We start from the raw sequence: 15,513 nt of genomic DNA on the forward strand, positions 1-15,513 counted from the left end.
CGAGTCCGTCACAGTTGAGGCAACTCCTTTCCTACATTCCTACTTGTCCCAGAGGCCCTTCAGGCAGGGTCCCCAGTGCCGAAGACGACCCTACGGGGTAAAGTCCTCCAGATCCTGAGCTAATGACCGCCCACGTGTTCCACACTGAGCGCCTGCAAGAATCCCATTGCTACCCTGATTCTGCACAAGAGGGAACTGAGGCACGATGCCTACATCGCCGCCTTCTCACCATTCTCCCCACCCTCCCTCTCCCGGGGAAGGGCAAGGAAGGTTCATGAGCCCAGCCTCACCGTCTACCACCCAGCAAGCTCAACCAAGCACACAGCTAGTTATTCTGAGAAAAGGGAAATCAGCAGAGACAGGAAGGAGATTAATGGCTGCCCATGGCTGGGAGGTAGGGGCCGGGATTGATGGCAAATGGACACGAATGACCATATTGAGGAATGGAAATCGATTCCAACGATGGCTGCACAACTCCATAAATTTACTAAGAATCATGGAGTCCTACGTTTAAAATGGGTGATTTTTATGGTATGTAATTTATACCTCAATAAAGTGATTTCAGAAAATTAACTAGATATAAGTCACATTTAAAGTTCTACATTAAATTAAACACACACGCAAGCAGGAATCTACAGTAAGCAACCCAAAAGCAAAGCAAACACCTACGGCAAACCCAAACAGAACAAAGTAACTTCCGCACGGCTTGCGGGCAGGGAAGGACAGCCCAACCGGAATCTACGATGTGTCCAAGCCAATTCTCTGGACTAAAAATGGCCCAACACTACCAACCGCCCAACCGAGTGGTGTGGACAGAGAAATCCCACTCGGCCAAACATCTGAGCCATCAGAAACCCACACCAAAAAATACTCCTGTTGTCCAAATAGAGAACATTCAATGGAAAAGCAAACATGATGGAAACGGAGGAGGCTGAACGTTTGTTTACTAGCTAGATAGCCAATGGCACCCGAAGTTCCCTTAAGGCAAATGTCATGCCAAAAAATGAGACCCCTAGCTTATCCCTTGCAGCCACAGAACATAGAAGCCACTAAGAAAATCAAAATTCACAAAGGACAGCTCATTCTGTGTGCCATGTTACATTTAAACGTGAACTGGGAAATAAAAACATGGAGTCTCATTTCAAGTTCACTTTTAGGAAAGCACATCCAGGATATAAAAAAAATTACAAAATGAAACGAGCAACTATTGAATAAATGTGTACTGTACTGACGGAGATAAAAATGAAATATTTCCATGAGCTAATCCGACTCTATGTTTAGTTTTAGTATACGAATGTAATTAACCAAAGTTATATAATTTTGCTAACATCAAACTTCCAATTATAAAGCTTCACACACAATTATTTGAACAATTGATTTTTTTATTTCTGTGGAAAAATGAAGATAGCTAATTTTAATAACCCAATCTTCCTAAGGAAAAGTGCCTTCCCTGATATAAATTATGTAAACAGTACTCTGACAAAGCTATAAACTAATTTGTTTTTATATTCTCTTCCAAAGGTTAGTGAACTCATAAATTTAATGTTCTGGTGGCTTTTATTATTTGCCCAGTAGTCTCCCTGCACCCTTCCTTCACACACCTAGGCCCCATGTTTTCAGAAATTATACAAAATTGTACACAGATATCTGCACTTCCCGAGTTTCTGAGCTACACATTTAGGAAACGGAATCCACTTCCGTGCGTGCTTCTAGAAACAGTGTGTCCCTTTAGGGCCATCTTCTGAGATACGGCTCAGAAATATTATTCAGGGTAATTTGGCAGGCAAATAATCAAATGAATAATTATTAGCGCTTCACCCAGAAACAGAGAGAGAAGAGGGCTCGGGTTCAGAGCTGAAGGGAGTCACTGATGTCTGGATGACCTACTTACAATGTGAAGTCAAGACGTGGACACAGCTCAAGGAGTCTGGCTAAGAGCAGAATACTTCTCTTTCCTCTCCAAGGAGCAAGGTGCAGGGGCAGATCAAAGATAAAGTACATTCCCAGAGACACTAATTGTAACTAATCTACTATCGGAACTTGCATGTATCGATCTGCAGAGAGGAAGAGACAAAGGTTTAGAACAAGGGAGAGACAGGGGCGCCTGGGTGGCTTAGTCAGTTAAGCGTCCGACTTTCGCTTAGGTCATGATCTTGCGGTTCGTGGGTTCGAGCCCCGCGTCGGGCTCTGTGCTGACTGCCAGCTCAAAGCCTGGAGCCTGTTTCAGAGTCTGTGACTCCCTCTCTCTCTGACCCTCCCCTGCTCACGCTGTCTCTCTCTCTCTCTCCTAGAATAAATAAAACTTTAAAAAAAAAAAAAAAGAACAAGGGAGAGACAAAGGTTTAGAAGACGACAGGAAAAAAATGTTACTTCCTGTTTCTCCTCTTTACAGTAGGTGCCTTCTGGCTCCTGCCATAAAGAGAAGCAATTCTTTAAGGAGATAAATATTTCAGTTCACCAAAAGACAAAGGCGCGTCTATGTAGATCCATTAATGACGTGTGGCTCTGGTGTCACGAAGAAATGAGCAAGAAGTGTTAACCTGGTGGCTTTCGAATTCACGTGCAAGCCTCCCACTTTGGTTCTACGCACAGACTTACCAGCAAATTCAATATTCACAAAGGGAAAAATGGATGTGAACACCAGAAATGACACAGAAAACCCGAGGCTAACCTATCGATCATTTCAAGTTAAGCAAACAAACAAAAAGACTGATGGAGAAACCCTGGAGGACTTGCAGTTGACATTTAGTCTCACGAAAACCAAACCTTCGGCCACCCTGGCAAAGGAGCTCAGACAAAAGACTTCAAGTGTGAGGAGGTGAGTCTCGATTCTCACCTCCAGAGCTCACAGTGTGGTATGAATCATGAACTTAACTTCTTTGAATGTTTATTTATTTTGAAGGAGTGTGCATGTGCTCAGGTGGAGGAGGGAGAGAGAAAGGGGGAGGGAGGGAAAGGGGGAGGGGGTAGAGAAAGAATCTCAGACTCTGCACTGTCAGCCCAGAGCCAGACACGGAGCCTGATGCCACAAACAGGAGATTGTGACCTGATCTGAAATCAAGAGCTCCATGCTCAATCGACTGAGCCATCCAAGGGCCCCATGAATTTTCATGTTTACTCTCTGTAACACCATCAATACAGCATCAACTAAAATGAGTTGTGTCTTAAAAAAAAAACACACACAAAAAACAAAACAACCCTCTATCGTGAAATATTTTTGAAAAGGTGTTATTTAACAACTGTGATCACTGAAACCCGTCTCGGGAAAAAGACAACAAACGGGCAGGCTAAAGGTGCCCAAGGACTTTCATCACCATCTCATGCTGGTTGTCTTCTAAGGTCTGAATACCTTCGACAAGCCTATTTCTCAGGAGCCCTGAGGGCAACCATTCAATGAGTGCAGCTCATTTATAAACAGCATTAAGTGATTATGAAAACACTGCAGAGTCACGAAATGCGTAAAAAGCACAGCACACACCTGCAATCGAGATCCTGTCATCTGGTTCCAGAACCACGAATATTTTTTCAGCTTTTAAAACACGCCAAATCCAGGAGGTCCAAGCGTGCAAACATACACACACACGCTGGCAGCTGAAGCCAGTGGGGGGGAATACATCCGTGTTTCACTTGCATTCGGGGACTTCAGGGGGCAAGAGCCCCCTCCTGCCCACATCCGGGGACCCATTCAGCATCGTCTTAAATGTTCTTTCATTGCACATCCAAATCAGTGAAAGTTTCTAGCACGTGCCCCCAACTTGGGTAATTTATTAACTACACACAGCACTCAACCAACATTACATGTATTTTTTACAAACCACAAAAATAGACATCTTCTAAGTAACAAGAGACACAGATAGTGAACATTTTCAGTTCCTCCCTGCACCCTAATAAATCTCGCTGGGCACCTGCCAGAGAACACGAAATCGACTTGGGGAGACCACTTTGGGAATTAAAACCTGACACTAGGCACTTTGGTCCCTTGCCCCCAGCAAAACGTGGAGACTGCTGGTTTAAAGGAAATGTACGCAGAAGCCCATGAAATTCATCAGAGAGTCCCGTGAAATGTATAAGGCAACTCTAATCTCCAAAGGCCTCTCAACTTGTTCTCATCTGGTCTACGATAATTTTTGTCATCCACTGGACACGTGAGATCATTAATTCTTATGAAATAATGACACTCCTGAGCTGGGTGTACCTCCAATGTGGTCTCTCCTGGCGAGGGCTTTTTTTTTTTTTAAGTTAAACCAAATCCTTTGAGTGTCAGGGGCTGGCACTCACTGCTGTCAAGTCGACAATCGTGAATGTTTCAGTCTTTACCAACACTGACTTGGCATTAGAGATGCGTGGCTCTCAAGTGCCTGATAAGATTCTGCTGGAAAAAGAACCTAAAGCTGGAACCCAAGTTTATTTAATTCGCTCCCCACATGAACCAAATGGTAGAGGCATCAAGTCCCAGCTCAGCTGCTGTTATCAAATACAACCTACTACCCTGCAATCACCTGGACCTTTACTTTTTTCCAACTGCTGGGACTCAGGTGTGCATATTGGCGTGACAGACTTATGCATGGCATGACTTTGGTGATGGATGGCGAGACTACAAAGACAGCTGGAGGAATGCCACTGGCCCGGTGAAGGCCAAGGATTCCTTACAATGCAGCAGGAAGAGAGATCGCTGATCAGAGGTGCTGGACTTCTCTACGCTTCTCACGACGATGTAAATGGTCGAACGGTATTAAAGCATGTTACTTCTGATTTAAGAAATAAAACAGCATCGCATATAGTAAGCTGCTTTTTGCCCACATTTCCACCTGTTGGGATATTCAAACAGGCAGAAACATTTGCAGGACAGAACAATACCAGAACGGAACACCACTGGATGTTTGCATGGACTCTCGATCGTAGGAAGAAACGTAGCTCTCTGAGAAACGAACCATGTCTGCCTCAGCTCCCTCCAACGTGGGTGATGCCGGGTGCCAAGTTCTCAGTAGACTTCAGGAAAGTTTTCAATTTCTTAGAAAGTGGGAAGGCAATCAGGCTTGGGGGATGGGAGCCCTCAACAACTGCCACTACATCTGCATTCCCCTGGGGGTTGACCTCCCGTGTTCCAGAAAGGAAAGTGCTCCATGCTGGCTGCTTAGGGTCACATTCTGGGTTCCAGGTTCCAGAGAAGCAGTGGAGAAAACTCTTCACTTTCTTCAAAGCCTTGTGGCTACATCCATGGGGGGTGAGGGGGAATCAAGGAAATTTAAAGCAGACACCCCTCGCAAGGAATAATTTCACCGTAAGCATCGTTTGGTTTTATTTTACAATGTGAGACGGGGAAACTGCAACACTCCTACAAATTAGTCAGAGGTACCTAACGGCCCAAAGTGTCTTCTGATTTGGTGTGTAGCGTATTATGTAAAATACGTAGCTAAGTTACCAACGTTAACTCAAAATCACCTATTTTAATAGTGGGCAAAGTGACAGTCAAAGCACGGGGCATAAGTAAACACAGGTTTACCTATACTCTTTAACATAATCCTGAACTATTCTTTAAAAAACAAAAACAAAAAATGGGGCACCTGGGTGGCTCAATCGGTTAAGCGTCTGACTCTCGATTCCAGTCCTGATCTCACGGTCCGGGAGTTTGAGCCTGCTTGGGATTCTCTCTCCGCCCCTCCCCTGCTCGCATGTGCACGCACTCTCCCTCTCTCTCAAAATAGACATTTTTTAGAAGTTTTTCAAAAGTAGACTACCCGGGGCGCCTGGGTGGCTTAGTCGGTTAAGCGTCCGACTTTCGCTTAGGTCATGATCTCGCGGTTCGTGGGTTCGGGCCCCGCGTCGGGCTCTGTGCTGACTTCCAGCTCAGAGCCTGGAGCCTGTTTCAGTCTGTGACTCCCTCTCTCTCTGACCCTCCCCTGCTCATGCTGTCTCTCTCTCTCTCTCTCTCTCCTAGAAATAAAATAAAACATTTAAAAAAAAAAAAAAAGGAACCTAACCAACATATGAGTGATATCCCTTTTCCAAATTAAAATCTCCGCACAAGGCAGAACAAGCCTCAAGATGGGCTCACCTACCCTCTGACTCCACCTCTACAGGGGAGGGCGCGCAGAGGTTTTAAACGACTTCACGCAAGCAGACGGACCACCTGGGCAGGACCTGGCCAAAGCCAAAACACCACATCCATTCTTCTAGAAAACACGCCATTTCCTAGGAGACCGCAAAAAAGGGAAAGAACTGCCTAAAGTCAAGCACAGGTCAGCCACTACACAGACGCACAGACAGGGAATTCACTGTATTCCTACAACAAAGTAATGCAACTTTATAGAATTGTAAAAACACAACTATATTGTTAGTTTGTTTCCTAATCACTAGCCCACTGGCCACAATGCAACAACTCCCTACTTGGGTCCCGCTTTTGAAACCAAAGACAGGACTTTAGAACTTCCTAATACATTTCACACGCTAAGTGCATTCTGGGAGTTAAGACAGAAAAATTCAGAAAACGTTTCTCTGAAAGTGCCTCAGAAAACACCCCATTTCGCCTCGTCTCGCGGCAAGGACTAACGGGCACAGGCACAGAGCAAACCTCCGGCCGAGCGGACAAGACACCTGAGGGCCTCGCTCCGTGGCTTTTTACAAATACTCAGAAGCACTAAGGCGCTCTTCTCCCTGCTCCTGAGAACACCCGGTGCAAACCCTGCTGTTCTGAGGCAAACACGCAGGCCCAAGCGTGCACGAGTGTGAAGTTCATGTGTCATCAGAGGGAAACACGAAGGAAGGTGTTGTGGCAGAGGAAGGGCTTCCCGCAAGGCATGTGGTCCCGCGCTGGGATGCAGTGACCAGGCCTCGTGGGCAGAGCCGAGGCCAGCCCTGCAGTGAGGCGGTGAGCGCTGAGGGCCGGGTGACTGCGGACGGAGGCACCGGAGGGACGGCACCACAGAGGTCTCTGGGGTGACAGACGTGTTCCGTGTCCCGCTTTTGGTGCTGGTTACACAAAGCTATGCATGTACTGAAATTCATAAACCTGTACAGCCAAAGGGATAATAGTCAATCTTCTACAATAACCTGGAAAATTATGTATATGGGCACGTATACGCAACCCAGCGTGAAATTTAACTTAAGGTGGGGAGGGGGGGAGGAGGTGGAGGGAGCCAGGAAAGAAAGGAAGGAAGTGCTGGAGACCATCATAACTAATAAAGATGCATTTGCACACCCAACTCCCGCCTCGGAGTGAAGGAAGGTAACCACACGTGGGACTCTAAGCAGGATAATCATCCCATCTCCCTCAACACTGCAAGCCTGAGAAACAGATCCTATTTTCTCTCTCTAAATGAGAAAACTGAAGCTAGAGAAACTGATCTGCCCAAAGAGGCAGGGGCGGCCACAAGCCGGCTGCAGACCACGTTCCCCCATAGCTGTGGCAACTGCCCTCCCCCCCACCCCGTGCATTGCAGCCAGGCCTGTGCTCCTCCGGGGTCCCCGGGACATGGGGCCACGGGCGGGCACCAGAGGACCAGGTAGGGCCAGATTCTAGACCGGACTGACGCCTTTCCAGGGGGGCTTCGGGAAATGTAGATCCATGTCCGGCTGCCCCGGTTTGTGAAGTGCAAGAGCTGGAGACAGGGACCGACAGGGAGGCGGTACCGAGTCCTGCAAGTACCCAAACTCCACTCGCCTGCCCCTACGCTCCGAGGTCCCCACTCACCTGCCCCTACACTTCAAGGTCCTGCACAGCCTGCCGCATGCCGGCGACTTGCCACTCCAGGCCACCCCCATTCCGCTGCCTAAACACGGGACAGGTGTCGTTTTTTCCAAAGTATCTTAAGTACACAGAAGCGGACCCGAGGCGACACCTAGCAGATGCACGAAGGCCACAGGACCCAGACCGAAAAGGGGGAACCAAGGGACGAACCAAGAGGAAACGTCCAGAAACATGCCTTCAAGATGCACTTGACACGTGGGGGCTCTGAACTTCCGGTGTAGAGGCGGAGCTTGGGCAATGACAGCACACGCACACACGCCCCCCTTCTTGGTCTGGTTTCTTTCTATTCCTTCTTCGAAGTCCATGCATCCTATCTCTCGTCTCTTCTGTGAGCATCGGAAATGTCCTTTCTCAATCTGCCATGGGATGGAATTTATTGCCTAACAGATGCTCAAAAAGGACACGTGTGCCTTGAGAACACAGAACTTGAGGGGCGCCTGGGTGGCTCAGTCGGCTAGGCGTCCAGTTCTTGACCTTGGCTCAGGTCATGATCTCGTGCAGAGTTCGAGCCCCCACATCAGCCTCTGTGCCAGCAGTGCAGAGCCTGCCTGGGTTTCTCTCTCTCCCTCTCTCTCTTCCCCTCCCTCCTCTCTCTTTGGCCTCGCCCAAACTAAAAACCTAAAAAAAAAAAAAAAAAAAAAAAAAAAAAGGAACACTGAACTTGATACATAGGTTTTTCTTGGCACCCACCTCCCCCCACCCAGATTCTTTCCCCAACAGGACTGTATGCTGGTTAACTCAGGGCTGGTTTCCCCACCTGGGCACCATTGGCATTTGGGTGCAGACCATTTCTCGTGCTGGAGACTGTCCTGTGCAGTGTACAATATGTGGCATCACAGACCCCTGCCCCCAGATGCAAGGGGCACCACCATGCCCCTCCCCCAAGCTGTGACAGCTGAAAATGTTGCCAAACACCCTGGAAGGTAGGAGGCGGAAATGCCCCCACAAGAACCATTAGTCGATAGCAAGATCATAGAGCTCAGTGCTCAAAGCCCAGTGCCATAAACCACCCCCCACCTCCACCTCTGAAGAGGTCCCTTTCTTTGGAACCTGTGTATCGGCCCCACCTCCACTCCCATCTGCCAACAATACACATAAGCAGAAGAAATGGCACCCAGCTTCCTCTGCAAAATTAAAAAGCATCTTTTCCAGCATATTAACTTTAAATTTGCCCCAATTCAGTTTTTTTTTAAAAAAAAATTTTTTTTTAATGTTTTATTTATTTCTAGGAGAGAGACAGAGACAGCGTGAGCAGGGGAGGGTCAGAGAGAGAGGGAATCACAGACTGAAACAGGCTCCAGGCTCTGAGCTGGCAGTCAGCACAGAGCCCGACGCGGGGCTCGAACCCACGAACCGCGAGATCATGACCTAAACGAAAGTCGGACGCTTAAGCGACTAAGCCACCCAGGCGCCCCCCCAATTCAGTTTTTTTACTGGCTTCCACTACACGTCTGCAGTCTTAAGTCATGGCAGATTCTCAATAAACATTCAACAGCAGTGATAGGGGAGCAAACCGGCCCACTCAGTGAACACAACCATATTTTTTTTAATGTGTATTTTTGTGAGAGAGCATGAGCGGGAAAGGGGCAGAGAGAGGGGGACAGAGGATCTGAAGCGGGCTCTGCACTGACAGCAGTGAGCCCGATGTGGGGCTTGAACTCACAAACCACGAGATCACCACCTGAGCCAAAGTCAGATGCTCAACCGACTGAGCTCCCAGGTGCCCCAAGTGAACCCCACCGTCTTTAGTCAAGTTCCCCGCACCCTGGTCACGAAGCCACCCGGGGAAGCGAATTCCTTGATGGCTGTTTCCCTTGAGGTTTTGAACTCATGTCCTCAGATGAGGCTCTCTGTGCCCTGTATAAACATGCTGACTTCGCCAGTCCCTTCCCACAACCAGTTTTTATTTTGGCTTTGCTGGGTCTCTTCTGGCCAATCTGGCCAGTGTAGTTTGGTCAAGCCCCACGGAAAGGATGGGGAGAGGGAGGGAGAAGGCCAAGGAGGGCAAGACCCGAGGGGGGCACTCACATCCAGTCTCTGCTGAAGAGGTCAGTTACTTCCTTCATACTAAAAATAGTTGGGGGGGGGGTAGTTTATCTTTCCAAGTTTAAAAAAAAAGTGTTTACAAAATGATTTTAGCCTTGATTCCCAACTGAAACTATATTTTAAAAGCCCTTAGGGGCGGGGCGCCCGGGAGGCTCAGTGGGTTGAGTGTCTGACTAAAGCTCAGGTCCTGATCAGACGGTTCAGGAGCCAGGAGTCTGACAGTGAGGAGCCTGCTTGGGATTGTGTATCGCTCACTCGCTGCCCCTCTCCACTAGTGAGCACGTGCTCTTTCTCTCAGGGAAAAAAAAAAACTTTTCCAAAAAATAAATAAAAGTGTTTTTTAACATTGATTTTTTAAACTTTTTTTTGGTTATTTTTTTAAGGTTTATTTATTTTTGAGACAGAGAGAGAACACGAGCTGGGAAGGGGCAGAGAGAGAGGGAGACACAGAATCTGAAATAGGCTCCAGGCTCTGAGGTAGCTGGCAGCACAGAGCCCGAAGCAGGGCTCGAACCCACAGACGCAAGATAATGACCTGAGCCGAAGTCAGACGCTTAACCGACTGAGCCACCCAGGCGCCCCAAACATTTATTTCTGAAAGACCAAGACAGGGCATGAGTGGGGGAGGGGCAGGGAGGGAGAGGGAGACACAGAATCAGAAGCAGCTCCAGGCTCCAAGCTGTCAGCACAGAGTCTGACACGGGGCTCGAACTCGTGAACCATGAGATCAAGACCTGAGCTGAAGTTGGATGCTCAACCAACGACAGAGCCACCAAGGCCTCCTATAAATAAAACTCTTTAGGGGTGAAGGACAAACAACTTACTGAATGTAGTACGTTACTCTTTTTTTTTTTTTTTTTAAGTGCGGAAGAAGGGTGCAAATGCAAGGATCAGGAAACCACAGCTGCGGCAGCGTCCTCTCGCCCCGCAGAGCACTGGTGACTGTCCTCTAGGCCGGGGTTCGGCCTGCCGGTGCCTTGTGTGCAGAGCCCCGGACTCTGGACACCCCAGCGGGAAGCAGGCAAGGGGGCAGCCGCGGGTGAGCTGTTCGCCGACCCACAGGCGGGCCCCTGTCCGCGAGAACTCCTGGCACAGAGCACCTCCCTGTGACAGTTCTGTTGGGCCTTGGCCTCCTGCCCTAGGGACACTTCTCCCACCAGTGAAAGACGATCAGGGACATTCTACTATTTGATAAGTACTTGCCGCCAAAAGCTGATGGGTCACACAGACCCCTGAAGAAGCAAAAATGAGAGAGTACAAACGGCAGAGAGGTGATCTGGGAAGTGACCTCTCTGCCAGACACAAAATTGGCTTTTCCCTCCGTCCTCATTTACAAATTAAATTTCTAACCAATTACTATAAAAAATACAAAGAGCTGTGCAAAGATCACAGTAACTAATAAAAATAACATCCTGACTCAGGGACCTGGTGTACAGGAAACAGCCATTAAAAAAAAAAAATTTACTCTGACGATTGTGAAATCTCACTCTGTTGGAAGGATTCCTTATCTGCCTTTTTAATATGGAAGATTTTGACCTCCAGAGACTGAACCTCGAAACTCAAAAGACTTAAACTTCAGATTGGGGGCAGGGCTAGGGCTGAAAGCCTGTGGTACCCACAGCAAACAGGGGGCTAGAACACATCACACATGGCCGCACCCTCAATCACCCACACAGGGCCTCACCGACAGTGACAAGTTGGGCTCCACCATCCAAGAGGACAGCCCCCAGAATCTGCTTAGGCGGGCCTCTGGGGGACTGGCTAGTGCCTATACCTTTCTCCAGGGGGGGAAACTGATGCACAGAGATGCTACCAGCCTCCCCCAGGTGAAGCACTCAGTGAGAGACTCGGGCTTGGAGTTCTGGTTTTCTAATTCAGAACTGATCCAAAGCACCTCAAGCCAAAACCATCAGCGTCAATTTCAGGGCACGATTCCATTCACTGGGGGTGCCTGGCTGGCTCAGTTGGTAGAGCATTTGACTCTTGATCTCAGGGTGGTGAATTCAAGCTCCACGTTGGGCATGAAGCCTACTTAAAAAAGGAAAAGTAAAAAAGAAAAAAAAGAATGCATTTACTGAAATCACTTTCCTGGGAAAAATCATAGCTGAAAAGGTCTTTTTTTTTTTTTTAAGGCTTCTCTGTGAATTATTTCTAACTTTTAGAGCCTCTCCCCTCCCCCTACAGAAAGTACACTAACTTTTATTAATATTTTTCTTTTTTTTTAATTTATTTCCAGGAGAGAGAGAGAGAGACAGCGTGAGAAGGGGAGGGTCAGAGAGAGAGGGAATCACAGACTGAAGCAGGCTCCAGGCTCTGAGCTGGCAGTCAGCACAGAGCCCGACGCGGGGCTCGAACCCACGAACCGCGAGATCATGACCTAAGCGAAAGTCGGACGCTTAACCGACTAAGCCACCCAGGCGCCCCCTTTTATTAATATTTCATTTCAGGAACTACAGAGTAGCACACTCTATACGAGAACTTTCTACATGTCCTGTGCCATCTTATATGGTGGCCACTAGCCAGGGGCATCTACAGAGTATGTGAGTTACCACTATAGAAATGCAAAGAACAGAATTGTTTATTTAGTTTTAATTAACTTGAATCTATAAATATTCACACGTGGTGGGCTAGCGCTTACTATATCAGCCATGAAACTACAGAAAGCAATTCTTCCACTGTGGTCAATGTTTCCTGACTCGCTGGACCTCCTACATCTGTACCTCCATGCAGATTTCAATGTACGTTCTCATTCATGAACGTGTGCGTGTCATTTCCGGAACTTAAGGTCTCCAAATGTGAAAATTCATACTAGGTGAACAGGAAAACAGGAACTCCAAGTGTAAGAGCTGGGCTTCAAGAATCAGACAATCCTTGCCCCACTGTAAGTTAGCAACTCAGTGTCATCTACAGCAGGATGGAAATAATAAGTACCACACACAGGGCATCAGGTGCCCTAAGATCCTCAGTGCATGGCCTTCAAATGACGTACGATTACTTGCTTTGCACAAGAGCAACAACTAAAATTCACAGGCAGCTTTATAGTTTCCAAAACTTACACTCACGTTCTTTCTCTTTGTCCCTCACAGCAGTGAGCGCCACGATTTCAAGTCTTATTTGTGCACATACAGAAAGGACAACTGGGAAAAGGTGCAGACCGTCAAGGTCAGCAGTAGAGTGTGAAGAGGGTGGACCCTTTTGCTACTTGAAGCCAAATGGGGCTCCAAGCACGATGTCCTGACTGAGGTGGGTGCAAGGGCTCTGTCCACCTCTTCCCACAGAACCCCTCCAAACACCCCAGGCAGGCGGACTCCTGATGCCAGCACCCAGAGGGGGGAACCTCTAGCTCCCTTAGGCAGAGGTGGGATTCAACACCAACCTCCAGTCCCTCGCACACCACCCTTACCCAGCCCCTTAACACGTCCAAACATTCAGGAGCGTGGAGGTTTGGGAAATTTAAACGCAGGGGGGTTGCTAATTACTGGGCTGACCACGCTCTGGATAAAAGGAAAAAGAAAAGGCAACCCCAGAGGATCCAGTGACACTACCCCCCAGGGGACACCACCAAATAAAATTTCTAGAATCTCCGCTTTTGTCCCACAGGTGTGCATTTCACTAAAGGGCTGGAATCCCCTTAAGGGCCATGTTAATAACTGGGTCAAATGACGAACTGCCCCTTTTATCCCTGGATTAGTTATCCAGCCGGCTGGTTTTCCAGAACGATCTGCAGCACATCTGAGACGCTAACATCCTTTAAAATTAAAGCTCATCTTAACGTCTTAATTGTGCCACACTCCACATTCTTGCCTACCCACCCACCCCCGTCCCCCCACCCCCCATCGCGTCTCTTCCTGGAATGACTAGTTGTAAACTTTTCATAAAATCGTCCAGAGCCATTTGCTACCCGGAAGCCAAGGCTCGGGACCTTAGGAGGGCTCTCCCTCCCCTAGAGTCCCGCCCCTCGCCTTCCAGGTTAAACTAGGGACTCCAGCAGGCGGGGGCAGGCGGGGGCACGCGGGCGGGAGGCACTTCGGGAGAAAAAAAGCCAGAAGTCGGGTAAAGCCGCATGTGACAGTGCAAACCAGAAAGAGTTTTAAGATGCAACAGAAGGTCGGTTTTTGTTGCTCCGGAACATTACCGACTAGGAGAGAGGGGAAAACACCACCTCCGACTCTAACTTTCTGGAATTTCCAATGCAGTCGGCTCGGAGAATGCCAGGCGGGGCAGCGAGTCCGGGCCAAGGCCTGACCGCGCGCGCGGGCGACGCACGTGAAGTCCAGGCCCTGCCCCAGAGCGGGCGGGCCTCTAGCGACCCCAAATCCAAATTGTCACACACCAGTCGGTCACCCACACCCAAAGGCACACCCCCACGCCGTTCCGAGCACCGCCCCCCCATGGGCATAGTCCCCCTGGAGTGCGCAGCCCAACACACCGATCGGGGGGCACCCCTCCCCCCCCAACCCCGAGAGCAACAGGTCTGCACCCTCTCCAGGCCGCGCTCCCCAGACCCCCGCGTGACCAAGGGCGCCCCCCACCCACCCACCCACCGATGTCGCCCTCAGCCAGGTCCCCTCGCTCGGGCCGGGGAGCTCCCGACTTCCTTGACAGTTTCTGCCTCTCGGAAACTGAGCGGCCGCCGGGCCCGCGCCGCCTCGCCCGCCACTCACTCCACCGCGCGCCGCGCTTCCCCCGGGTCCCGGGCGGGCTGGCTGGCGCCCGGGGATGAATGGGGCGCCCCTCCCCCACGGGGGGATCCCGCGGCGTCGCAGGTTCGGCCCGCCAGCCCCAGAAGACGCAGACAAAGGGGCGCCGGGGGACAGACCGAGCGCTTGCTCAAACTTACCGGCCGCCTTCCCCCCACCCCGCGCCCCAGCCTCCGCCCGCCCCCAACGCGCCGGCACTTTGGGGAGCGGCCACACCGGGGTATTGTTCAGCCTGCAGGGAGCGCGCCGCACCCCAGCCCGAGCCCTGGGGACAGTTGGGGACCAGCCCCTCCAGAGCCCCGGCGGCGGGCGGGGCGTGCGGGCGCCCCGAGCCTCCCGCCAGCACCCCTATCCACCCCCGCCGGAGAAGTTTGCGCCCCCTGCCCCGCGCCCGGCTGGCCGGGCCCCGCGCACTCACCTCGCCGCCAGCAGCGCAACTTGTGGCGGCGCCGCCGCGCTCCGAGCCTCCCTGCCGCCGGCCGTCGCCGAGCCCGGGCCGTGCCGCGGCCGAGGAGGGCCCGGCGCCCCGGAGCAGCCTCGCGCCGCCCCCGGGCCGCCCCCGCCCCGCCGCCGCGAGTCCCCGAGAGGCGCGGGCGCTGGAAAGTTTCGGGTGCCGAATGGCGGCCGAGGGCGCTGCGGCGGCGGCGGCGGCGGCGGCGGGGCGGGGGCGCTGGCGGCTCCTCGCTCCCGAGAGCGGAGGGGGGGGGCTGGGGCGGGAGCGGCGGCGGCGGCGAGAGAGGGCGGGACGGCGGGAGGGACCGGCACGGGCAGTGACCTCCGCCGGTGGCGGAGGGGGGGGTTTGGGGGGGAAAGGCCGCCAGCGCGCCGACCCGGGCCGGGAGGACTGCCAGAGGGGCCGCCCCGGCCGGCCCCTCCCCCACGGCCGGGGCGCGGGGGGGAAGCGCGCCCCAACCCCCCCAACCCGTCCCCTCCCCCACGGCCGGGGGAGGGGAACCGAGTCCATTCGGCCCCGCCTCTGAGCCCTGGGGGGGGGCCGCGTCCCAAGCCTGCCCCTCCCCC

General features: G+C 51.1%; 1 protein-coding gene across 1 annotated transcript in view; it reads right to left on the reverse strand.

The window, feature by feature from the left end:
• TBL1X (transducin beta like 1 X-linked) overlaps positions 1-15,177 on the reverse strand; it is a 225,698-nt gene extending 210,521 nt beyond the window's left edge. The window contains exon 1 of the mRNA XM_039234246.1: positions 14,912-15,177. The gene's annotated coding sequence lies outside the window, so the exon portion shown is untranslated. The remainder of the gene's footprint in view (positions 1-14,911) is intronic.
• Between the last annotated feature and the right edge of the window lie 336 nt (positions 15,178-15,513).

Source organism: Hyaena hyaena, unplaced genomic scaffold, assembly GCF_003009895.1.
Source record: "Hyaena hyaena isolate Hyena2069 unplaced genomic scaffold, ASM300989v1 scaffold_85, whole genome shotgun sequence".
Classification (NCBI taxonomy): domain Eukaryota; kingdom Metazoa; phylum Chordata; class Mammalia; order Carnivora; family Hyaenidae; genus Hyaena; species Hyaena hyaena.